This window comes from Pseudorasbora parva, chromosome 5, assembly GCF_024679245.1.
Source record: "Pseudorasbora parva isolate DD20220531a chromosome 5, ASM2467924v1, whole genome shotgun sequence".
In the NCBI taxonomy this organism is placed as follows: domain Eukaryota; kingdom Metazoa; phylum Chordata; class Actinopteri; order Cypriniformes; family Gobionidae; genus Pseudorasbora; species Pseudorasbora parva.
The window spans coordinates 4,227,598-4,244,820 of NC_090176.1; the positions used below are offsets into that span (position 1 = coordinate 4,227,598).

General features: G+C 42.6%; 47 non-coding genes across 47 annotated transcripts; all 47 read left to right on the plus strand.

Moving 5' to 3' along the window:
- The first annotated feature begins 521 nt into the window (after positions 1 to 521).
- On the plus strand, positions 522 to 594 carry trnav-aac (transfer RNA valine (anticodon AAC)). Its single transcript has one exon. It is a non-coding gene; the product is annotated as a tRNA-Val (tRNA).
- Positions 595 to 715: 121 nt separating this feature from the next.
- On the plus strand, positions 716 to 788 carry trnav-cac (transfer RNA valine (anticodon CAC)). Its single transcript has one exon. It is a non-coding gene; the product is annotated as a tRNA-Val (tRNA).
- Positions 789 to 1,020: 232 nt separating this feature from the next.
- trnav-uac (transfer RNA valine (anticodon UAC)) lies at positions 1,021 to 1,093 on the plus strand. The gene has a single exon. It is a non-coding gene; the product is annotated as a tRNA-Val (tRNA).
- A 240-nt stretch (positions 1,094 to 1,333) lies between these two features.
- Positions 1,334 to 1,406, plus strand: trnav-aac (transfer RNA valine (anticodon AAC)). The gene has a single exon. It is a non-coding gene; the product is annotated as a tRNA-Val (tRNA).
- Positions 1,407 to 1,841: 435 nt separating this feature from the next.
- trnav-aac (transfer RNA valine (anticodon AAC)) lies at positions 1,842 to 1,914 on the plus strand. Its single transcript has one exon. It is a non-coding gene; the product is annotated as a tRNA-Val (tRNA).
- Positions 1,915 to 2,036: 122 nt separating this feature from the next.
- Positions 2,037 to 2,109, plus strand: trnav-cac (transfer RNA valine (anticodon CAC)). The gene has a single exon. It is a non-coding gene; the product is annotated as a tRNA-Val (tRNA).
- A 232-nt stretch (positions 2,110 to 2,341) lies between these two features.
- trnav-uac (transfer RNA valine (anticodon UAC)) lies at positions 2,342 to 2,414 on the plus strand. Its single transcript has one exon. It is a non-coding gene; the product is annotated as a tRNA-Val (tRNA).
- A 240-nt stretch (positions 2,415 to 2,654) lies between these two features.
- Positions 2,655 to 2,727, plus strand: trnav-aac (transfer RNA valine (anticodon AAC)). Its single transcript has one exon. It is a non-coding gene; the product is annotated as a tRNA-Val (tRNA).
- Positions 2,728 to 3,163: 436 nt separating this feature from the next.
- On the plus strand, positions 3,164 to 3,236 carry trnav-aac (transfer RNA valine (anticodon AAC)). The gene has a single exon. It is a non-coding gene; the product is annotated as a tRNA-Val (tRNA).
- A 435-nt stretch (positions 3,237 to 3,671) lies between these two features.
- trnav-aac (transfer RNA valine (anticodon AAC)) lies at positions 3,672 to 3,744 on the plus strand. Its single transcript has one exon. It is a non-coding gene; the product is annotated as a tRNA-Val (tRNA).
- A 121-nt stretch (positions 3,745 to 3,865) lies between these two features.
- Positions 3,866 to 3,938, plus strand: trnav-cac (transfer RNA valine (anticodon CAC)). Its single transcript has one exon. It is a non-coding gene; the product is annotated as a tRNA-Val (tRNA).
- A 232-nt stretch (positions 3,939 to 4,170) lies between these two features.
- On the plus strand, positions 4,171 to 4,243 carry trnav-uac (transfer RNA valine (anticodon UAC)). Its single transcript has one exon. It is a non-coding gene; the product is annotated as a tRNA-Val (tRNA).
- Positions 4,244 to 4,483: 240 nt separating this feature from the next.
- On the plus strand, positions 4,484 to 4,556 carry trnav-aac (transfer RNA valine (anticodon AAC)). Its single transcript has one exon. It is a non-coding gene; the product is annotated as a tRNA-Val (tRNA).
- A 435-nt stretch (positions 4,557 to 4,991) lies between these two features.
- Positions 4,992 to 5,064, plus strand: trnav-aac (transfer RNA valine (anticodon AAC)). Its single transcript has one exon. It is a non-coding gene; the product is annotated as a tRNA-Val (tRNA).
- Positions 5,065 to 5,185: 121 nt separating this feature from the next.
- Positions 5,186 to 5,258, plus strand: trnav-cac (transfer RNA valine (anticodon CAC)). The gene has a single exon. It is a non-coding gene; the product is annotated as a tRNA-Val (tRNA).
- Positions 5,259 to 5,490: 232 nt separating this feature from the next.
- trnav-uac (transfer RNA valine (anticodon UAC)) lies at positions 5,491 to 5,563 on the plus strand. Its single transcript has one exon. It is a non-coding gene; the product is annotated as a tRNA-Val (tRNA).
- A 436-nt stretch (positions 5,564 to 5,999) lies between these two features.
- Positions 6,000 to 6,072, plus strand: trnav-cac (transfer RNA valine (anticodon CAC)). The gene has a single exon. It is a non-coding gene; the product is annotated as a tRNA-Val (tRNA).
- A 747-nt stretch (positions 6,073 to 6,819) lies between these two features.
- Positions 6,820 to 6,892, plus strand: trnav-uac (transfer RNA valine (anticodon UAC)). The gene has a single exon. It is a non-coding gene; the product is annotated as a tRNA-Val (tRNA).
- A 240-nt stretch (positions 6,893 to 7,132) lies between these two features.
- Positions 7,133 to 7,205, plus strand: trnav-aac (transfer RNA valine (anticodon AAC)). The gene has a single exon. It is a non-coding gene; the product is annotated as a tRNA-Val (tRNA).
- A 123-nt stretch (positions 7,206 to 7,328) lies between these two features.
- On the plus strand, positions 7,329 to 7,401 carry trnav-cac (transfer RNA valine (anticodon CAC)). Its single transcript has one exon. It is a non-coding gene; the product is annotated as a tRNA-Val (tRNA).
- Positions 7,402 to 7,640: 239 nt separating this feature from the next.
- On the plus strand, positions 7,641 to 7,713 carry trnav-aac (transfer RNA valine (anticodon AAC)). The gene has a single exon. It is a non-coding gene; the product is annotated as a tRNA-Val (tRNA).
- A 121-nt stretch (positions 7,714 to 7,834) lies between these two features.
- trnav-cac (transfer RNA valine (anticodon CAC)) lies at positions 7,835 to 7,907 on the plus strand. Its single transcript has one exon. It is a non-coding gene; the product is annotated as a tRNA-Val (tRNA).
- Positions 7,908 to 8,139: 232 nt separating this feature from the next.
- Positions 8,140 to 8,212, plus strand: trnav-uac (transfer RNA valine (anticodon UAC)). The gene has a single exon. It is a non-coding gene; the product is annotated as a tRNA-Val (tRNA).
- Positions 8,213 to 8,452: 240 nt separating this feature from the next.
- trnav-aac (transfer RNA valine (anticodon AAC)) lies at positions 8,453 to 8,525 on the plus strand. Its single transcript has one exon. It is a non-coding gene; the product is annotated as a tRNA-Val (tRNA).
- Positions 8,526 to 9,459: 934 nt separating this feature from the next.
- On the plus strand, positions 9,460 to 9,532 carry trnav-uac (transfer RNA valine (anticodon UAC)). The gene has a single exon. It is a non-coding gene; the product is annotated as a tRNA-Val (tRNA).
- Positions 9,533 to 9,772: 240 nt separating this feature from the next.
- trnav-aac (transfer RNA valine (anticodon AAC)) lies at positions 9,773 to 9,845 on the plus strand. The gene has a single exon. It is a non-coding gene; the product is annotated as a tRNA-Val (tRNA).
- A 435-nt stretch (positions 9,846 to 10,280) lies between these two features.
- trnav-aac (transfer RNA valine (anticodon AAC)) lies at positions 10,281 to 10,353 on the plus strand. Its single transcript has one exon. It is a non-coding gene; the product is annotated as a tRNA-Val (tRNA).
- A 426-nt stretch (positions 10,354 to 10,779) lies between these two features.
- trnav-uac (transfer RNA valine (anticodon UAC)) lies at positions 10,780 to 10,852 on the plus strand. Its single transcript has one exon. It is a non-coding gene; the product is annotated as a tRNA-Val (tRNA).
- Positions 10,853 to 11,092: 240 nt separating this feature from the next.
- Positions 11,093 to 11,165, plus strand: trnav-aac (transfer RNA valine (anticodon AAC)). Its single transcript has one exon. It is a non-coding gene; the product is annotated as a tRNA-Val (tRNA).
- A 123-nt stretch (positions 11,166 to 11,288) lies between these two features.
- Positions 11,289 to 11,361, plus strand: trnav-cac (transfer RNA valine (anticodon CAC)). Its single transcript has one exon. It is a non-coding gene; the product is annotated as a tRNA-Val (tRNA).
- Positions 11,362 to 11,600: 239 nt separating this feature from the next.
- Positions 11,601 to 11,673, plus strand: trnav-aac (transfer RNA valine (anticodon AAC)). The gene has a single exon. It is a non-coding gene; the product is annotated as a tRNA-Val (tRNA).
- A 121-nt stretch (positions 11,674 to 11,794) lies between these two features.
- trnav-cac (transfer RNA valine (anticodon CAC)) lies at positions 11,795 to 11,867 on the plus strand. Its single transcript has one exon. It is a non-coding gene; the product is annotated as a tRNA-Val (tRNA).
- A 232-nt stretch (positions 11,868 to 12,099) lies between these two features.
- On the plus strand, positions 12,100 to 12,172 carry trnav-uac (transfer RNA valine (anticodon UAC)). Its single transcript has one exon. It is a non-coding gene; the product is annotated as a tRNA-Val (tRNA).
- A 241-nt stretch (positions 12,173 to 12,413) lies between these two features.
- trnav-aac (transfer RNA valine (anticodon AAC)) lies at positions 12,414 to 12,486 on the plus strand. The gene has a single exon. It is a non-coding gene; the product is annotated as a tRNA-Val (tRNA).
- A 123-nt stretch (positions 12,487 to 12,609) lies between these two features.
- Positions 12,610 to 12,682, plus strand: trnav-cac (transfer RNA valine (anticodon CAC)). The gene has a single exon. It is a non-coding gene; the product is annotated as a tRNA-Val (tRNA).
- A 239-nt stretch (positions 12,683 to 12,921) lies between these two features.
- Positions 12,922 to 12,994, plus strand: trnav-aac (transfer RNA valine (anticodon AAC)). The gene has a single exon. It is a non-coding gene; the product is annotated as a tRNA-Val (tRNA).
- A 426-nt stretch (positions 12,995 to 13,420) lies between these two features.
- On the plus strand, positions 13,421 to 13,493 carry trnav-uac (transfer RNA valine (anticodon UAC)). Its single transcript has one exon. It is a non-coding gene; the product is annotated as a tRNA-Val (tRNA).
- Positions 13,494 to 13,929: 436 nt separating this feature from the next.
- trnav-cac (transfer RNA valine (anticodon CAC)) lies at positions 13,930 to 14,002 on the plus strand. The gene has a single exon. It is a non-coding gene; the product is annotated as a tRNA-Val (tRNA).
- Positions 14,003 to 14,241: 239 nt separating this feature from the next.
- Positions 14,242 to 14,314, plus strand: trnav-aac (transfer RNA valine (anticodon AAC)). Its single transcript has one exon. It is a non-coding gene; the product is annotated as a tRNA-Val (tRNA).
- A 426-nt stretch (positions 14,315 to 14,740) lies between these two features.
- Positions 14,741 to 14,813, plus strand: trnav-uac (transfer RNA valine (anticodon UAC)). Its single transcript has one exon. It is a non-coding gene; the product is annotated as a tRNA-Val (tRNA).
- Positions 14,814 to 15,053: 240 nt separating this feature from the next.
- trnav-aac (transfer RNA valine (anticodon AAC)) lies at positions 15,054 to 15,126 on the plus strand. Its single transcript has one exon. It is a non-coding gene; the product is annotated as a tRNA-Val (tRNA).
- A 435-nt stretch (positions 15,127 to 15,561) lies between these two features.
- On the plus strand, positions 15,562 to 15,634 carry trnav-aac (transfer RNA valine (anticodon AAC)). Its single transcript has one exon. It is a non-coding gene; the product is annotated as a tRNA-Val (tRNA).
- Positions 15,635 to 16,060: 426 nt separating this feature from the next.
- Positions 16,061 to 16,133, plus strand: trnav-uac (transfer RNA valine (anticodon UAC)). The gene has a single exon. It is a non-coding gene; the product is annotated as a tRNA-Val (tRNA).
- A 240-nt stretch (positions 16,134 to 16,373) lies between these two features.
- trnai-aau (transfer RNA isoleucine (anticodon AAU)) lies at positions 16,374 to 16,446 on the plus strand. Its single transcript has one exon. It is a non-coding gene; the product is annotated as a tRNA-Ile (tRNA).
- A 123-nt stretch (positions 16,447 to 16,569) lies between these two features.
- trnav-cac (transfer RNA valine (anticodon CAC)) lies at positions 16,570 to 16,642 on the plus strand. The gene has a single exon. It is a non-coding gene; the product is annotated as a tRNA-Val (tRNA).
- A 239-nt stretch (positions 16,643 to 16,881) lies between these two features.
- On the plus strand, positions 16,882 to 16,954 carry trnav-aac (transfer RNA valine (anticodon AAC)). The gene has a single exon. It is a non-coding gene; the product is annotated as a tRNA-Val (tRNA).
- A 121-nt stretch (positions 16,955 to 17,075) lies between these two features.
- On the plus strand, positions 17,076 to 17,148 carry trnav-cac (transfer RNA valine (anticodon CAC)). The gene has a single exon. It is a non-coding gene; the product is annotated as a tRNA-Val (tRNA).
- The last annotated feature ends 75 nt before the right edge of the window (positions 17,149 to 17,223 follow it).

Consider the following 17,223-nt stretch of genomic DNA (forward strand, 5'->3'; position numbering starts at 1 on the left):
AGCTCACCATGAGGTTTCTGTAGTGTAGTGGTTATCACGATCGCCTAACACGCGAAAGGTCCTCGGTTCGAAACCGAGCAGAAACAGCAGTCAGCTTTTGACAGAAAGTATAGATTGTTTGCGACGCTAAGAGTATTTAGCTCTCTTTTACATTATACGTTTTTTAAAATTCGTGATTCGCAAGACTTCCTTATGCTACCTCAAGACAGGTTTCCATAGTGTAGTGGTTATCATGTTCGCCTCACACGCGAAAGGTCCCCAGTTCGAAACTGGGTGGAAACATCTTGAGTAATTTTTACTATATGTGCTGAAATGGCTCTCAGGTTAGTGGATTTCCATGCTACAAAGGCTATAATTTCAAGCTATTTGGAGGCAATCATACTAAGGACCTCAAGTCAGACTACCATGATGAATTAGCTCTGTCCTGTTGTTTGTGGAATCTACACAGACTGACACTCTGCTTGCAGTGCATATTATTGGATGAACCTGTCTTGGAAAAAGACCACTCAACCCAAAGTGAAGTTTCTGTAGTGTAGTGGTTATCACGTTCGCCTAACACGCGAAAGGTCCTCGGTTCGAAACCGAGCAGAAACAACGACCAACTTTTGACAGAAAGTATGAATTGTTTGCAACGCCAAGAGTATCTATCTCCCTTTTACATTATACACATTTTAATTTGTGAGTCTGAAGATTTTCTTCTGCTTCCTGAAGACAGGTTTCCATAGTGTAGTGGTTATCACGTTCGCCTCACACGCGAAAGGTCCCCAGTTCGAAACTGGGTGGAAACAACTTGAGCAATTTTTACTATATGTGCTGAAATGGCTCTAAGGTAAGTGGATATCCAGCTACAAAGGCTAAAAGCTATTTGAAGGCAATCATACTAAGGATCTCAAGCCAGACTCCAATGGTGAATTATCTCTGTTCTGTTGTTTGTGGAATCTACACAGACTGACACTCTGCTTGCGGTGCAGATTATGGGATGAACCTGTCTTGGAAAAAGGCCACTAAACTCACTGTGAGGTTTCTGTAGTGTAGTGGTTATCACGTTCGCTTTACACGCGAAAGGTCCCCAGTTCGAAACTGGGCAGAAACAAATTGAGTGTTTTTTAACTAAACATGCTGAAATGGATCTCCGGCAAGCGCATTTCCACACTACAAAGGCTCCAATTTCAAGCTAGTTGAAGGCAATCGTGCTAAGGATCTCAAGAGAGACTACCAAGCCCAATGAGCACTTTCCTGTTGCTTGTGGAATTTACACAGACCAACACTCTGATTGCAGGGCAGATTATGGGATGAACCTGTCTTGGAAAAAGGCAATTAAGCTCACCATGAGGTTTCTGTAGTGTAGTGGTTATCACGTTCGCCTAACACGCGAAAGGTCCTCGGTTCGAAACCGAGCAGAAACAGCGGTCAGCTTTTGACAGAAAGTATAGATTGTTTGCGACGCTAAGAGTATTTAGCTCTCTTTTACATTATACGTTTTTTAAAATTCGTGATTCGCAAGACTTCCTTATGCTACCTCCAGACAGGTTTCCATAGTGTAGTGGTTATCATGTTCGACACACACGCGAAAGGTCCTCAGTTCGAAACTGGGTGGAAACATCTTGAGTAATTTTTACTATATGTGCTGAAATGGCTCTCAGGTTAGTGGATTTCCATGCTACAAAGGCTATAATTTCAAGCTATTTGGAGGCAATCATACTAAGGACCTCAAGTCAGACTACCATGATGAATTAGCTCTGTCCTGTTGTTTGTGGAATCTACACAGACTGACACTCTGCTTGCAGTGCATATTATTGGATGAACCTGTCTTGGAAAAAGACCACTCAACCCAAAGTGAAGTTTCTGTAGTGTAGTGGTTATCACGTTCGCCTAACACGCGAAAGGTCCTCGGTTCGAAACCGAGCAGAAACAACGACCAACTTTTGACAGAAAGTATGAATTGTTTGCAACGCCAAGAGTATCTATCTCCCTTTTACAGTATACACATTTTAATTTGTGAGTCTGAAGATTTTTCTTCTGCTTCCTGAAGACAGGTTTCCATAGTGTAGTGGTTATCACGTTCGCCTCACACGCGAAAGGTCCCCAGTTCGAAACTGGGTGGAAACAACTTGAGCAATTTTTACTATATGTGCTGAAATGGCTCTAAGGTAAGTGGATATCCAGCTACAAAGGCTAAAAGCTATTTGAAGGCAATCATACTAAGGATCTCAAGCCAGACTCCAATGGTGAATTATCTCTGTTCTGTTGTTTGTGGAATCTACACAGACTGACACTCTGCTTGCGGTGCAGATTATGGGATGAACCTGTCTTGGAAAAAGGCCACTAAACTCACTGTGAGGTTTCTGTAGTGTAGTGGTTATCACGTTCGCTTTACACGCGAAAGGTCCCCAGTTCGAAACTGGGCAGAAACAAATTGAGTGTTTTTTAACTAAACATGCTGAAATGGATCTCCGGCAAGCGCATTTCCACACTACAAAGGCTCCAATTTCAAGCTAGTTGAAGGCAATCGTGCTAAGGATCTCAAGAGAGACTACCAAGCCCAATGAGCACTTTCCTGTTGCTTGTGGAATTTACACAGACCAACACTCTGATTGCAGGGCAGATTATGGGATGAACCTGTCTTGGAAAAAGGCAATTAAGCTCACCATGAGGTTTCTGTAGTGTAGTGGTTATCACGTTCGCCTAACACGCGAAAGGTCCTCGGTTCGAAACCGAGCAGAAACAGCGGTCAGCTTTTGACAGAAAGTATAGATTGTTTGCGACGCTAAGAGTATTTAGCTCTCTTTTACATTATACGTTTTTTAAAATTCGTGATTCGCAAGACTTCCTTATGCTACCTCCAGACAGGTTTCCATAGTGTAGTGGTTATCACGTTCGCCTCACACGCGAAAGGTCCCCAGTTCGAAACTGGGCAAAAACAAATTGAGTGTTTTTTAACTAAACATGCTGAAATGGATCTCCGGCAAGCGCATTTCCACACTACAAAGGCTCCAATTTCAAGCTAGTTGAAGGCAATCGTGCTAAGGATCTCAAGACAGACTACCAAGCCCAATGAGCACTTTCCTGTTGCTTGTGGAATTTACACAGACCAACACTCTGATTGCAGGGCAGATTATGGGATGAACCTGTCTTGGAAAAAGGCAATTAAGCTCACCATGAGGTTTCTGTAGTGTAGTGGTTATCACGTTCGCCTAACACGCGAAAGGTCCTCGGTTCGAAACCGAGCAGAAACAGCGGTCAGCTTTTGACAGAAAGTATAGATTGTTTGCGACGCTAAGAGTATTTAGCTCTCTTTTACATTATACGTTTTTTAAAATTCGTGATTCGCAAGACTTCCTTATGCTACTTCAAGACAGGTTTCCATAGTGTAGTGGTTATCACGTTCGCCTCACATGCGAAAGGTCCTCAGTTCGAAACTGGGTGGAAACATCTTGAGTAATTTTTACTATATGTGCTGAAATGGCTCTCAGGTTAGTGGATTTCCATGCTACAAAGGCTATAATTTCAAGCTATTTGGAGGCAATCATACTAAGGACCTCAAGTCAGACTACCATGATGAATTAGCTCTGTCCTGTTGTTTGTGGAATCTACACAGACTGACACTCTGCTTGCAGTGCATATTATTGGATGAACCTGTCTTGGAAAAAGACCACTCAACCCAAAGTGAAGTTTCTGTAGTGTAGTGGTTATCACGTTCGCCTAACACGCGAAAGGTCCTCGGTTCGAAACCGAGCAGAAACAACGACCAACTTTTGACAGAAAGTATGAATTGTTTGCAACGCCAAGAGTATCTATCTCCCTTTTACATTATACACATTTTAATTTGTGAGTCTGAAGATTTCCTTCTGCTTCCTGAAGACAGGTTTCCATAGTGTAGTGGTTATCACGTTCGCCTCACACGCGAAAGGTCCCCAGTTCGAAACTGGGTGGAAACAACTTGAGCAATTTTTACTATATGTGCTGAAATGGCTCTAAGGTAAGTGGATATCCAGCTACAAAGGCTAAAAGTTATTTGAAGGCAATCATACTAAGGATCTCAAGCCAGACTCCAATGGTGAATTATCTCTGTTCTGTTGTTTGTGGAATCTACACAGACTGACACTCTGCTTGCGGTGCAGATTATGGGATGAACCTGTCTTGGAAAAAGGCCACTAAACTCACTGTGAGGTTTCTGTAGTGTAGTGGTTATCACGTTCGCTTTACACGCGAAAGGTCCCCAGTTCGAAACTGGGCAGAAACAAATTGAGTGTTTTTTAACTAAACATGCTGAAATGGATCTCCGGCAAGCGCATTTCCACACTACAAAGGCTCCAATTTCAAGCTAGTTGAAGGCAATCGTGCTAAGGATCTCAAGACAGACTACCAAGCCCAATGAGCACTTTCCTGTTGCTTGTGGAATTTACACAGACCAACACTCTGATTGCAGGGCAGATTATGGGATGAACCTGTCTTGGAAAAAGGCAATTAAGCTCACCATGAGGTTTCTGTAGTGTAGTGGTTATCACGTTCGCCTAACACGCGAAAGGTCCTCGGTTCGAAACCGAGCAGAAACAGCGGTCAGCTTTTGACAGAAAGTATAGATTGTTTGCGACGCTAAGAGTATTTAGCTCTCTTTTACATTATACGTTTTTTAAAATTCGTGATTCGCAAGACTTCCTTATGCTACTTCAAGACAGGTTTCCATAGTGTAGTGGTTATCACGTTCGCCTCACATGCGAAAGGTCCTCAGTTCGAAACTGGGTGGAAACATCTTGAGTAATTTTTACTATATGTGCTGAAATGGCTCTCAGGTTAGTGGATTTCCATGCTACAAAGGCTATAATTTCAAGCTATTTGGAGGCAATCATACTAAGGACCTCAAGTCAGACTACCATGATGAATTAGCTCTGTCCTGTTGTTTGTGGAATCTACACAGACTGACACTCTGCTTGCAGTGCATATTATTGGATGAACCTGTCTTGGAAAAAGACCACTCAACCCAAAGTGAAGTTTCTGTAGTGTAGTGGTTATCACGTTCGCCTAACACGCGAAAGGTCCTCGGTTCGAAACCGAGCAGAAACAACGACCAACTTTTGACAGAAAGTATGAATTGTTTGCAACGCCAAGAGTATCTATCTCCCTTTTACATTATACACATTTTAATTTGTGAGTCTGAAGATTTCCTTCTGCTTCCTGAAGACAGGTTTCCATAGTGTAGTGGTTATCACGTTCGCCTCACACGCGAAAGGTCCCCAGTTCGAAACTGGGTGGAAACAACTTGAGCAATTTTTACTATATGTGCTGAAATGGCTCTAAGGTAAGTGGATATCCAGCTACAAAGGCTAAAAGTTATTTGAAGGCAATCATACTAAGGATCTCAAGCCAGACTCCAATGGTGAATTATCTCTGTTCTGTTGTTTGTGGAATCTACACAGACTGACACTCTGCTTGCGGTGCAGATTATGGGATGAACCTGTCTTGGAAAAAGGCCACTAAACTCACTGTGAGGTTTCTGTAGTGTAGTGGTTATCACGTTCGCTTTACACGCGAAAGGTCCCCAGTTCGAAACTGGGCAGAAACAAATTGAGTGTTTTTTAACTAAACATGCTGAAATGGATCTCCGGCAAGCGCATTTCCACACTACAAAGGCTCCAATTTCAAGCTAGTTGAAGGCAATCGTGCTAAGGATCTCAAGAGAGACTACCAAGCCCAATGAGCACTTTCCTGTTGCTTGTGGAATTTACACAGACCAACACTCTGATTGCAGGGCAGATTATGGGATGAACCTGTCTTGGAAAAAGGCAATTAAGCTCACCATGAGGTTTCTGTAGTGTAGTGGTTATCACGTTCGCCTAACACGCGAAAGGTCCTCGTTTCGAAACCGAGCAGAAACAGCGGTCAGCTTTTGACTGAAAGTATAGATTGTTTGCGACGCTAAGAGTATTTAGCTCTCTTTTACATTATACGTTTTTTAAAATTCGTGATTCGCAAGACTTCCTTATGCTACCTCAAGACAGGTTTCCATAGTGTAGTGGTTATCACGTTCGCCTCACACGCGAAAGGTCCCCAGTTCGAAACTGGGTGGAAACATCTTGAGTAATTTTTACTATATGTGCTGAAATGGCTCTCAGGTTAGTGGATTTCCATGCTACAAAGGCTGTAATTTCAACAAATCAAGCTATTTGGAGGCAATCATACTAAGGACCTCAAGTCAGACTACCATGATGAATTAGCTCTGTCCTGTTGTTTTTTGGAATCTACACAGACTGACACTCTGCTTGCAGTGCATATTATTGGATGAACCTGTCTTGGAAAAAGACCACTCAACCCAAAGTGAAGTTTCTGTAGTGTAGTGGTTATCACGTTCGCCTAACACGCGAAAGGTCCTCAGTTCGAAACAGAGCAGAAACAGCGACCAACTTTTGACAGAAAGTATGAATTGTTTGCAACGCCAAGAGTATCTATCTCCCTTTTACATTATACACATTTTAATTTGTGAGTCTGAAGATTTTCTTCTGCTTTCTGAAGACAGGTTTCCATAGTGTAGTGGTTATCACGTTAGCCTCACACGCGAAAGGTCCCCAGTTCGAAACTGGGTGGAAACAACTTGAGGATTTTTTACTATATGTGCTGAAATGGCTCTAAGGTAAGTGGATATCCAGCTACAAAGGCTAAAAGCTATTTGAAGGCAATCATACTAAGGATCTCAAGCCAGACTCCAATGGTGAATTATCTCTGTTCTGTTGTTTGTGGAATCTACACAGACTGACACTCTGCTTGCGGTGCAGATTATGGGATGAACCTGTCTTGGAAAAAGGCCACTAAACTCACTGTGAGGTTTCTGTAGTGTAGTGGTTATCACGTTCGCTTTACATGCGAAAGGTCCCCAGTTCGAAACTGGGCAGAAACAAATTGAGTGTTTTTTAACTAAACATGCTGAAATGGATCTCCGGCAAGCGCATTTCCACACTACAAAGGCTCCAATTTCAAGCTAGTTGAAGGCAATCGTGCTAAGGATCTCAAGAGAGACTACCAAACCCAATGAGCACTTTCCTGTTGCTTGTGGAATTTACACAGACCAACACTCTGATTGCAGGGCAGATTATGGGATGAACCTGTCTTGGAAAAAGGCAATTAAGCTCACCATGAGGTTTCTGTAGTGTAGTGGTTATCACGTTCGCCTAACACGCGAAAGGTCCTCGGTTCGAAACCGAGCAGAAACAGCGGTCAGCTTTTGACAGAAAGTATAGATTGTTTGCGACGCTAAGAGTATTTAGCTCTCTTTTACATTATACGTTTTTTAAAATTCGTGATTCGCAAGACTTCCTTATGCTACCTCCAGACAGGTTTCCATAGTGTAGTGGTTATCACGTTCGCCTCACACGCGAAAGGTCCCCAGTTCGAAACTGGGTGGAAACATCTTGAGTAATTTTTACTATATGTGCTGAAATGGCTCTCAGGTTAGTGGATTTCCATGCTACAAAGGCTGTAATTTCAAGCTATTTGGAGGCAATCATACTAAGGACCTCAAGTCAGACTACCATGATGAATTAGCTCTGTCCTGTTGTTTGTGGAATCTACACAGACTGACACTCTGCTTGCAGTGCATATTATTGGATGAACCTGTCTTGGAAAAAGACCACTCAACCCAAAGTGAAGTTTCTGTAGTGTAGTGGTTATCACGTTCGCCTAACACGCGAAAGGTCCTCGGTTCGAAACCGAGCAGAAACAGCGACCAACTTTTGACAGAAAGTATGAATTGTTTGCAACGCCAAGAGTATCTATCTCCCTTTTACATTATACACATTTTAATTTGTGAGTCTGAAGATTTTCTTCTGCTTCCTGAAGACAGGTTTCCATAGTGTAGTGGTTATCACGTTCGCCTCACACGCGAAAGGTCCCCAGTTCGAAACTGGGTGGAAACAACTTGAGGATTTTTTACTATATGTGCTGAAATGGCTCTAAGGTAAGTGGATATCCAGCTACAAAGGCTAAAAGCTATTTGAAGGCAATCATACTAAGGATCTCAAGCCAGACTCCAATGGTGAATTATCTCTGTTCTGTTGTTTGTGGAATCTACACAGACTGACACTCTGCTTGCGGTGCAGATTATGGGATGAACCTGTCTTGGAAAAAGGCCACCAAACTCACTGTGAGGTTTCTGTAGTGTAGTGGTTATCACGTTCGCTTTACATGCGAAAGGTCCCCAGTTCGAAACTGGGCAAAAACAAATTGAGTGTTTTTTAACTAAACATGCTGAAATGGATCTCCGGCAAGCGCATTTCCACACTACAAAGGCTCCAATTTCAAGCTAGTTGAAGGCAATCGTGCTAAGGATCTCAAGACAGACTACCAAGCCCAATGAGCACTTTCCTGTTGCTTGTGGAATTTACACAGACCAACACTCTGATTGCAGGGCAGATTATGGGATGAACCTGTCTTGGAAAAAGGCAATTAAGCTCACCATGAGGTTTCTGTAGTGTAGTGGTTATCACGTTCGCCTAACACGCGAAAGGTCCTCGGTTCGAAACCGAGCAGAAACAGCGGTCAGCTTTTGACAGAAAGTATAGATTGTTTGCGACGCTAAGAGTATTTAGCTCTCTTTTACATTATACGTTTTTCAAAATTCGTGATTCGCAAGACTTCCTTATGCTACTTCAAGACAGGTTTCCATAGTGTAGTGGTTATCACGTTCGCCTCACATGCGAAAGGTCCTCAGTTCGAAACTGGGTGGAAACATCTTGAGTAATTTTTACTATATGTGCTGAAATGGCTCTCAGGTTAGTGGATTTCCATGCTACAAAGGCTATAATTTCAAGCTATTTGGAGGCAATCATACTAAGGACCTCAAGTCAGACTACCATGATGAATTAGCTCTGTCCTGTTGTTTGTGGAATCTACACAGACTGACACTCTGCTTGCAGTGCATATTATTGGATGAACCTGTCTTGGAAAAAGACCACTCAACCCAAAGTGAAGTTTCTGTAGTGTAGTGGTTATCACGATCGCCTAACACGCGAAAGGTCCTCGGTTCGAAACCGAGCAGAAACAGCGACCAACTTTTGACAGAAAGTATGAATTGTTTGCAACGCCAAGAGTATCTATCTCCCTTTTACATTATACACATTTTAATTTGTGAGTCTGAAGATTTTCTTCTGCTTCCTGAAGACAGGTTTCCATAGTGTAGTGGTTATCACGTTAGCCTCACACGCGAAAGGTCCCCAGTTCGAAACTGGGTGGAAACAACTTGAGGATTTTTTACTATATGTGCTGAAATGGCTCTAAGGTAAGTGGATATCCAGCTACAAAGGCTAAAAGCTATTTGAAGGCAATCATACTAAGGATCTCAAGCCAGACTCCAATGGTGAATTATCTCTGTTCTGTTGTTTGTGGAATCTACACAGACTGACACTCTGCTTGCGGTGCAGATTATGGGATGAACCTGTCTTGGAAAAAGGCCACTAAACTCACTGTGAGGTTTCTGTAGTGTAGTGGTTATCACGTTCGCTTTACATGCGAAAGGTCCCCAGTTCGAAACTGGGCAGAAACAAATTGAGTGTTTTTTAACTAAACATGCTGAAATGGATCTCCGGCAAGCGCATTTCCACACTACAAAGGCTCCAATTTCAAGCTAGTTGAAGGCAATCGTGCTAAGGATCTCAAGAGAGACTACCAAGCCCAATGAGCACTTTCCTGTTGCTTGTGGAATTTACACAGACCAACACTCTGATTGCAGGGCAGATTATGGGATGAACCTGTCTTGGAAAAAGGCAATTAAGCTCACCATGAGGTTTCTGTAGTGTAGTGGTTATCACGTTCGCCTAACACGCGAAAGGTCCTCGGTTCGAAACCGAGCAGAAACAGCGGTCAGCTTTTGACAGAAAGTATAGATTGTTTGCGACGCTAAGAGTATTTAGCTCTCTTTTACATTATACGTTTTTTAAAATTCGTGATTCGCAAGACTTCCTTATGCTACTTCAAGACAGGTTTCCATAGTGTAGTGGTTATCACGTTCGACACACACGCGAAAGGTCCTCAGTTCGAAACTGGGTGGAAACATCTTGAGTAATTTTTACTATATGTGCTGAAATGGCTCTCAGGTTAGTGGATTTCCATGCTACAAAGGCTATAATTTCAAGCTATTTGGAGGCAATCATACTAAGGACCTCAAGTCAGACTACCATGATGAATTAGCTCTGTCCTGTTGTTTGTGGAATCTACACAGACTGACACTCTGCTTGCAGTGCATATTATTGGATGAACCTGTCTTGGAAAAAGACCACTCAACCCAAAGTGAAGTTTCTGTAGTGTAGTGGTTATCACGTTCGCCTAACACGCGAAAGGTCCTCGGTTCGAAACCGAGCAGAAACAACGACCAACTTTTGACAGAAAGTATGAATTGTTTGCAACGCCAAGAGTATCTATCTCCCTTTTACATTATACACATTTTAATTTGTGAGTCTGAAGATTTTCTTCTGCTTCCTGAAGACAGGTTTCCATAGTGTAGTGGTTATCACGTTCGCCTCACACGCGAAAGGTCCCCAGTTCGAAACTGGGTGGAAGCAACTTGAGCAATTTTTACTATATGTGCTGAAATGGCTCTAAGGTAAGTGGATATCCAGCTACAAAGGCTAAAAGCTATTTGAAGGCAATCATACTAAGGATCTCAAGCCAGACTCCAATGGTGAATTATCTCTGTTCTGTTGTTTGTGGAATCTACACAGACTGACACTCTGCGTGCGGTGCAGATTATGGGATGAACCTGTCTTGGAAAAAGGCCACTAAACTCACTGTGAGGTTTCTGTAGTGTAGTGGTTATCACGTTCGCTTTACACGCGAAAGGTCCCCAGTTCGAAACTGGGCAGAAACAAATTGAGTGTTTTTTAACTAAACATGCTGAAATGGATCTCCGGCAAGCGCATTTCCACACTACAAAGGCTCCAATTTCAAGCTAGTTGAAGGCAATCGTGCTAAGGATCTCAAGACAGACTACCAAGCCCAATGAGCACTTTCCTGTTGCTTGTGGAATTTACACAGACCAACACTCTGATTGCAGGGCAGATTATGGGATGAACCTGTCTTGGAAAAAGGCAATTAAGCTCACCATGAGGTTTCTGTAGTGTAGTGGTTATCACGTTCGCCTAACACGCGAAAGGTCCTCGGTTCGAAACCGAGCAGAAACAGCGGTCAGCTTTTGACAGAAAGTATAGATTGTTTGCGACGCTAAGAGTATTTAGCTCTCTTTTACATTATACGTTTTTTAAAATTCGTGATTCGCAAGACTTCCTTATGCTACCTCAAGACAGGTTTCCATAGTGTAGTGGTTATCACGTTCGCCTCACACGCGAAAGGTCCCCAGTTCGAAACTGGGTGGAAACATCTTGAGTAATTTTTACTATATGTGCTGAAATGGCTCTCAGGTTAGTGGATTTCCATGCTACAAAGGCTGTAATTTCAAGCTATTTGGAGGCAATCATACTAAGGACCTCAAGTCAGACTACCATGATGAATTAGCTCTGTCCTGTTGTTTGTGGAATCTACACAGACTGACACTCTGCTTGCAGTGCATATTATTGGATGAACCTGTCTTGGAAAAAGACCACTCAACCCAAAGTGAAGTTTCTGTAGTGTAGTGGTTATCACGTTCGCCTAACACGCGAAAGGTCCTCGGTTCGAAACCGAGCAGAAACAATGACCAACTTTTGACAGAAAGTATGAATTGTTTGCAACGCCAAGAGTATCTATCTCCCTTTTACATTATACACATTTTAATTTGTGAGTCTGAAGATTTTCTTCTGCTTCCTGAAGACAGGTTTCCATAGTGTAGTGGTTATCACGTTCGCCTCACACGCGAAAGGTCCCCAGTTCGAAACTGGGTGGAAACAACTTGAGCAATTTTTACTATATGTGCTGAAATGGCTCTAAGGTAAGTGGATATCCAGCTACAAAGGCTAAAAGCTATTTGAAGGCAATCATACTAAGGATCTCAAGCCAGACTCCAATGGTGAATTATCTCTGTTCTGTTGTTTGTGGAATCTACACAGACTGACACTCTGCTTGCGGTGCAGATTATGGGATGAACCTGTCTTGGAAAAAGGCCACTAAACTCACTGTGAGGTTTCTGTAGTGTAGTGGTTATCACGTTTGCTTTACACGCGAAAGGTCCCCAGTTCGAAACTGGGCAGAAATAAAATTGAGTGTTTTTTAACTAAACATGCTGAAATGGATCTCCGGCAAGCGCATTTCCACACTACAAAGGCTCCAATTTCAAGCTAGTTGAAGGCAATCGTGCTAAGGATCTCAAGACAGACTACCAAGCCCAATGAGCACTTTCCTGTTGCTTGTGGAATTTACACAGACCAACACTCTGATTGCAGGGCAGATTATGGGATGAACCTGTCTTGGAAAAAGGCAATTAAGCTCACCATGAGGTTTCTGTAGTGTAGTGGTTATCACGTTCGCCTAACACGCGAAAGGTCCTCGGTTCGAAACCGAGCAGAAACAGCGGTCAGCTTTTGACAGAAAGTATAGATTGTTTGCGACGCTAAGAGTATTTAGCTCTCTTTTACATTATACGTTTTTTAAAATTCGTGATTCGCAAGACTTCCTTATGCTACCTCAAGACAGGTTTCCATAGTGTAGTGGTTATCACGTTCGCCTCACACGCGAAAGGTCCCCAGTTCGAAACTGGGTGGAAACATCTTGAGTAATTTTTACTATATGTGCTGAAATGGCTCTCAGGTTAGTGGATTTCCATGCTACAAAGGCTGTAATTTCAAGCTATTTGGAGGCAATCATACTAAGGACCTCAAGTCAGACTACCATGATGAATTAGCTCTGTCCTGTTGTTTGTGGAATCTACACAGACTGACACTCTGCTTGCAGTGCATATTATTGGATGAACCTGTCTTGGAAAAAGACCACTCAACCCAAAGTGAAGTTTCTGTAGTGTAGTGGTTATCACGTTCGCCTAACACGCGAAAGGTCCTCGGTTCGAAACCGAGCAGAAACAATGACCAACTTTTGACAGAAAGTATGAATTGTTTGCAACGCCAAGAGTATCTATCTCCCTTTTACATTATACACATTTTAATTTGTGAGTCTGAAGATTTTCTTCTGCTTCCTGAAGACAGGTTTCCATAGTGTAGTGGTTATCACGTTCGCCTCACACGCGAAAGGTCCCCAGTTCTAAACTGGGTGGAAACAACTTGAGGATTTTTTACTATATGTGCTGAAATGGCTCTAAGGTAAGTGGATATCCAGCTACAAAGGCTAAAAGCTATTTGAAGGCAATCATACTAAGGATCTCAAGCCAGACTCCAATGGTGAATTATCTCTGTTCTGTTGTTTGTGGAATCTACACAGACTGACACTCTGCTTGCGGTGCAGATTATGGGATGAACCTGTCTTGGAAAAAGGCCACTAAACTCACTGTGAGGTTTCTGTAGTGTAGTGGTTATCACGTTCGCTTTACACGCGAAAGGTCCCCAGTTCGAAACTGGGCAGAAACAAATTGAGTGTTTTTTAACTAAACATGCTGAAATGGATCTCCGGCAAGCGCATTTCCAAACTACAAAGGCTCCAATTTCAAGCTAGTTGAAGGCAATCGTGCTAAGGATCTCAAGACAGACTACCAAGCCCAATGAGCACTTTCCTGTTGCTTGTGGAATTTACACAGACCAACACTCTGATTGCAGGGCAGATTATGGGATGAACCTGTCTTGGAAAAAGGCAATTAAGCTCACCATGAGGTTTCTGTAGTGTAGTGGTTATCACGTTCGCCTAACACGCGAAAGGTCCTCGTTTCGAAACCGAGCAGAAACAGCGGTCAGCTTTTGACTGAAAGTATAGATTGTTTGCGACGCTAAGATTATTTAGCTCTCTTTTACATTATACGTTTTTTAAAATTCGTGATTCGCAAAACTTCCTTATGCTACCTCAAGACAGGTTTCCATAGTGTAGTGGTTATCACGTTCGCCTCACACGCGAAAGGTCCCCAGTTCGAAACTGGGTGGAAACATCTTGAGTAATTTTTACTATATGTGCTGAAATGGCTCTCAGGTTAGTGGATTTCCATGCTACAAAGTCTGTAATTTCAAGCTATTTGGAGGCAATCATACTAAGGACCTCAAGTCAGACTACCATGATGAATTAGCTCTGTCCTGTTGTTTGTGGAATCTACACAGACTGACACTCTGCTTGCAGTGCATATTATTGGATGAACCTGTCTTGGAAAAAGACCACTCAACCCAAAGTGAAGTTTCTGTAGTGTAGTGGTTATCACGTTCGCCTAACACGCGAAAGGTCCTCGGTTCGAAACCGAGCAGAAACAGCGACCAACTTTTGACAGAAAGTATGAATTGTTTGCAACGCCAAGAGTATCTATCTCCCTTTTACATTATACACATTTTAATTTGTGAGTCTGAAGATTTTCTTCTGCTTCCTGAAGACAGGTTTCCATAGTGTAGTGGTTATCACGTTCGCCTCACACGCGAAAGGTCCCCAGTTCTAAACTGGGTGGAAACAACTTGAGGATTTTTTACTATATGTGCTGAAATGGCTCTAAGGTAAGTGGATATCCAGCTACAAAGGCTAAAAGCTATTTGAAGGCAATCATACTAAGGATCTCAAGCCAGACTCCAATGGTGAATTATCTCTGTTCTGTTGTTTGTGGAATCTACACAGACTGACACTCTGCTTGCGGTGCAGATTATGGGATGAACCTGTCTTGGAAAAAGGCCACTAAACTCACTGTGAGGTTTCTGTAGTGTAGTGGTTATCACGTTCGCTTTACATGCGAAAGGTCCCCAGTTCGAAACTGGGCAGAAACAAATTGAGTGTTTTTTAACTAAACATGCTGAAATGGATCTCCGGCAAGCGCATTTCCACACTACAAAGGCTCCAATTTCAAGCTAGTTGAAGGCAATCGTGCTAAGGATCTCAAGACAGACTACCAAGCCCAATGAGCACTTTCCTGTTGCTTGTGGAATTTACACAGACCAACACTCTGATTGCAGGGCAGATTATGGGATGAACCTGTCTTGGAAAAAGGCAATTAAGCTCACCATGAGGTTTCTGTAGTGTAGTGGTTATCACGTTCGCCTAACACGCGAAAGGTCCTCGGTTCGAAACCGAGCAGAAACAGCGGTCAGCTTTTGACAGAAAGTATAGATTGTTTGCGACGCTAAGAGTATTTAGCTCTCTTTTACATTATACGTTTTTTAAAATTCGTGATTCGCAAGACTTCCTTATGCTACTTCAAGACAGGTTTCCATAGTGTAGTGGTTATCACGTTCGACACACACGCGAAAGGTCCTCAGTTCGAAACTGGGTGGAAACATCTTGAGTAATTTTTACTATATGTGCTGAAATGGCTCTCAGGTTAGTGGATTTCCATGCTACAAAGGCTATAATTTCAAGCTATTTGGAGGCAATCATACTAAGGACCTCAAGTCAGACTACCATGATGAATTAGCTCTGTCCTGTTGTTTGTGGAATCTACACAGACTGACACTCTGCTTGCAGTGCATATTATTGGATGAACCTGTCTTGGAAAAAGACCACTCAACCCAAAGTGAAGTTTCTGTAGTGTAGTGGTTATCACGTTCGCCTAACACGCGAAAGGTCCTCGGTTCGAAACCGAGCAGAAACAGCGACCAACTTTTGACAGAAAGTATGAATTGTTTGCAACGCCAAGAGTATCTATCTCCCTTTTACATTATACACATTTTAATTTGTGAGTCTGAAGATTTTCTTCTGCTTCCTGAAGACAGGTTTCCATAGTGTAGTGTTTATCATGTTCGCCTCACACGCGAAAGGTCCCCAGTTCGAAACTGGGTGGAAACAACTTGAGCAATTTTTACTATATGTGCTGAAATGGCTCTAAGGTAAGTGGATATCCAGCTACAAAGGCTAAAAGCTATTTGAAGGCAATCATACTAAGGATCTCAAGCCAGACTCCAATGGTGAATTATCTCTGTTCTGTTGTTTGTGGAATCTACACAGACTGACACTCTGCGTGCGGTGCAGATTATGGGATGAACCTGTCTTGGAAAAAGGCCACTAAACTCACTGTGAGGTTTCTGTAGTGTAGTGGTTATCACGTTCGCTTTACACGCGAAAGGTCCCCAGTTCGAAACTGGGCAGAAACAAATTGAGTGTTTTTTAACTAAACATGCTGAAATGGATCTCCGGCAAGCGCATTTCCACACTACAAAGGCTCCAATTTCAAGCTAGTTGAAGGCAATCGTGCTAAGGATCTCAAGACAGACTACCAAGCCCAATGAGCACTTTCCTGTTGCTTGTGGAATTTACACAGACCAACACTCTGATTGCAGGGCAGATTATGGGATGAACCTGTCTTGGAAAAAGGCAATTAAGCTCACCATGAGGTTTCTGTAGTGTAGTGGTTATCACGTTCGCCTAATACGCGAAAGGTCCTCGGTTCGAAACCGAGCAGAAACAGCGGTCAGCTTTTGACAGAAAGTATAGATTGTTTGCGACGCTAAGAGTATTTAGCTCTCTTTTACATTATACGTTTTTTAAAATTCGTGATTCGCAAGACTTCCTTATGCTACCTCAAGACAGGTTTCCATAGTGTAGTGGTTATCACGTTCGCCTCACACGCGAAAGGTCCCCAGTTCGAAACTGGGTGGAAACATCTTGAGTAATTTTTACTATATGTGCTGAAATGGCTCTCAGGTTAGTGGATTTCCATGCTACAAAGGCTATAATTTCAAGCTATTTGGAGGCAATCATACTAAGGACCTCAAGTCAGACTACCATGATGAATTAGCTCTGTCCTGTTGTTTGTGGAATCTACACAGACTGACACTCTGCTTGCAGTGCATATTATTGGATGAACCTGTCTTGGAAAAAGACCACTCAACCCAAAGTGAAGTTTCTGTAGTGTAGTGGTTATCACGTTCGCCTAACACGCGAAAGGTCCTCGGTTCGAAACCGAGCAGAAACAATGACCAACTTTTGACAGAAAGTATGAATTGTTTGCAACGCCAAGAGTATCCATCTCCCTTTTACATTATACACATTTTAATTTGTGAGTCTGAAGATTTTCTTCTGCTTCCTGAAGACAGGTTTCCATAGTGTAGTGGTTATCACGTTCGCCTCACACGCGAAAGGTCCCCAGTTCGAAACTGGGTGGAAACAACTTGAGCAATTTTTACTATATGTGCTGAAATGGCAATAAGGTAAGTGGATATCCAGCTACAAAGGCTAAAAGCT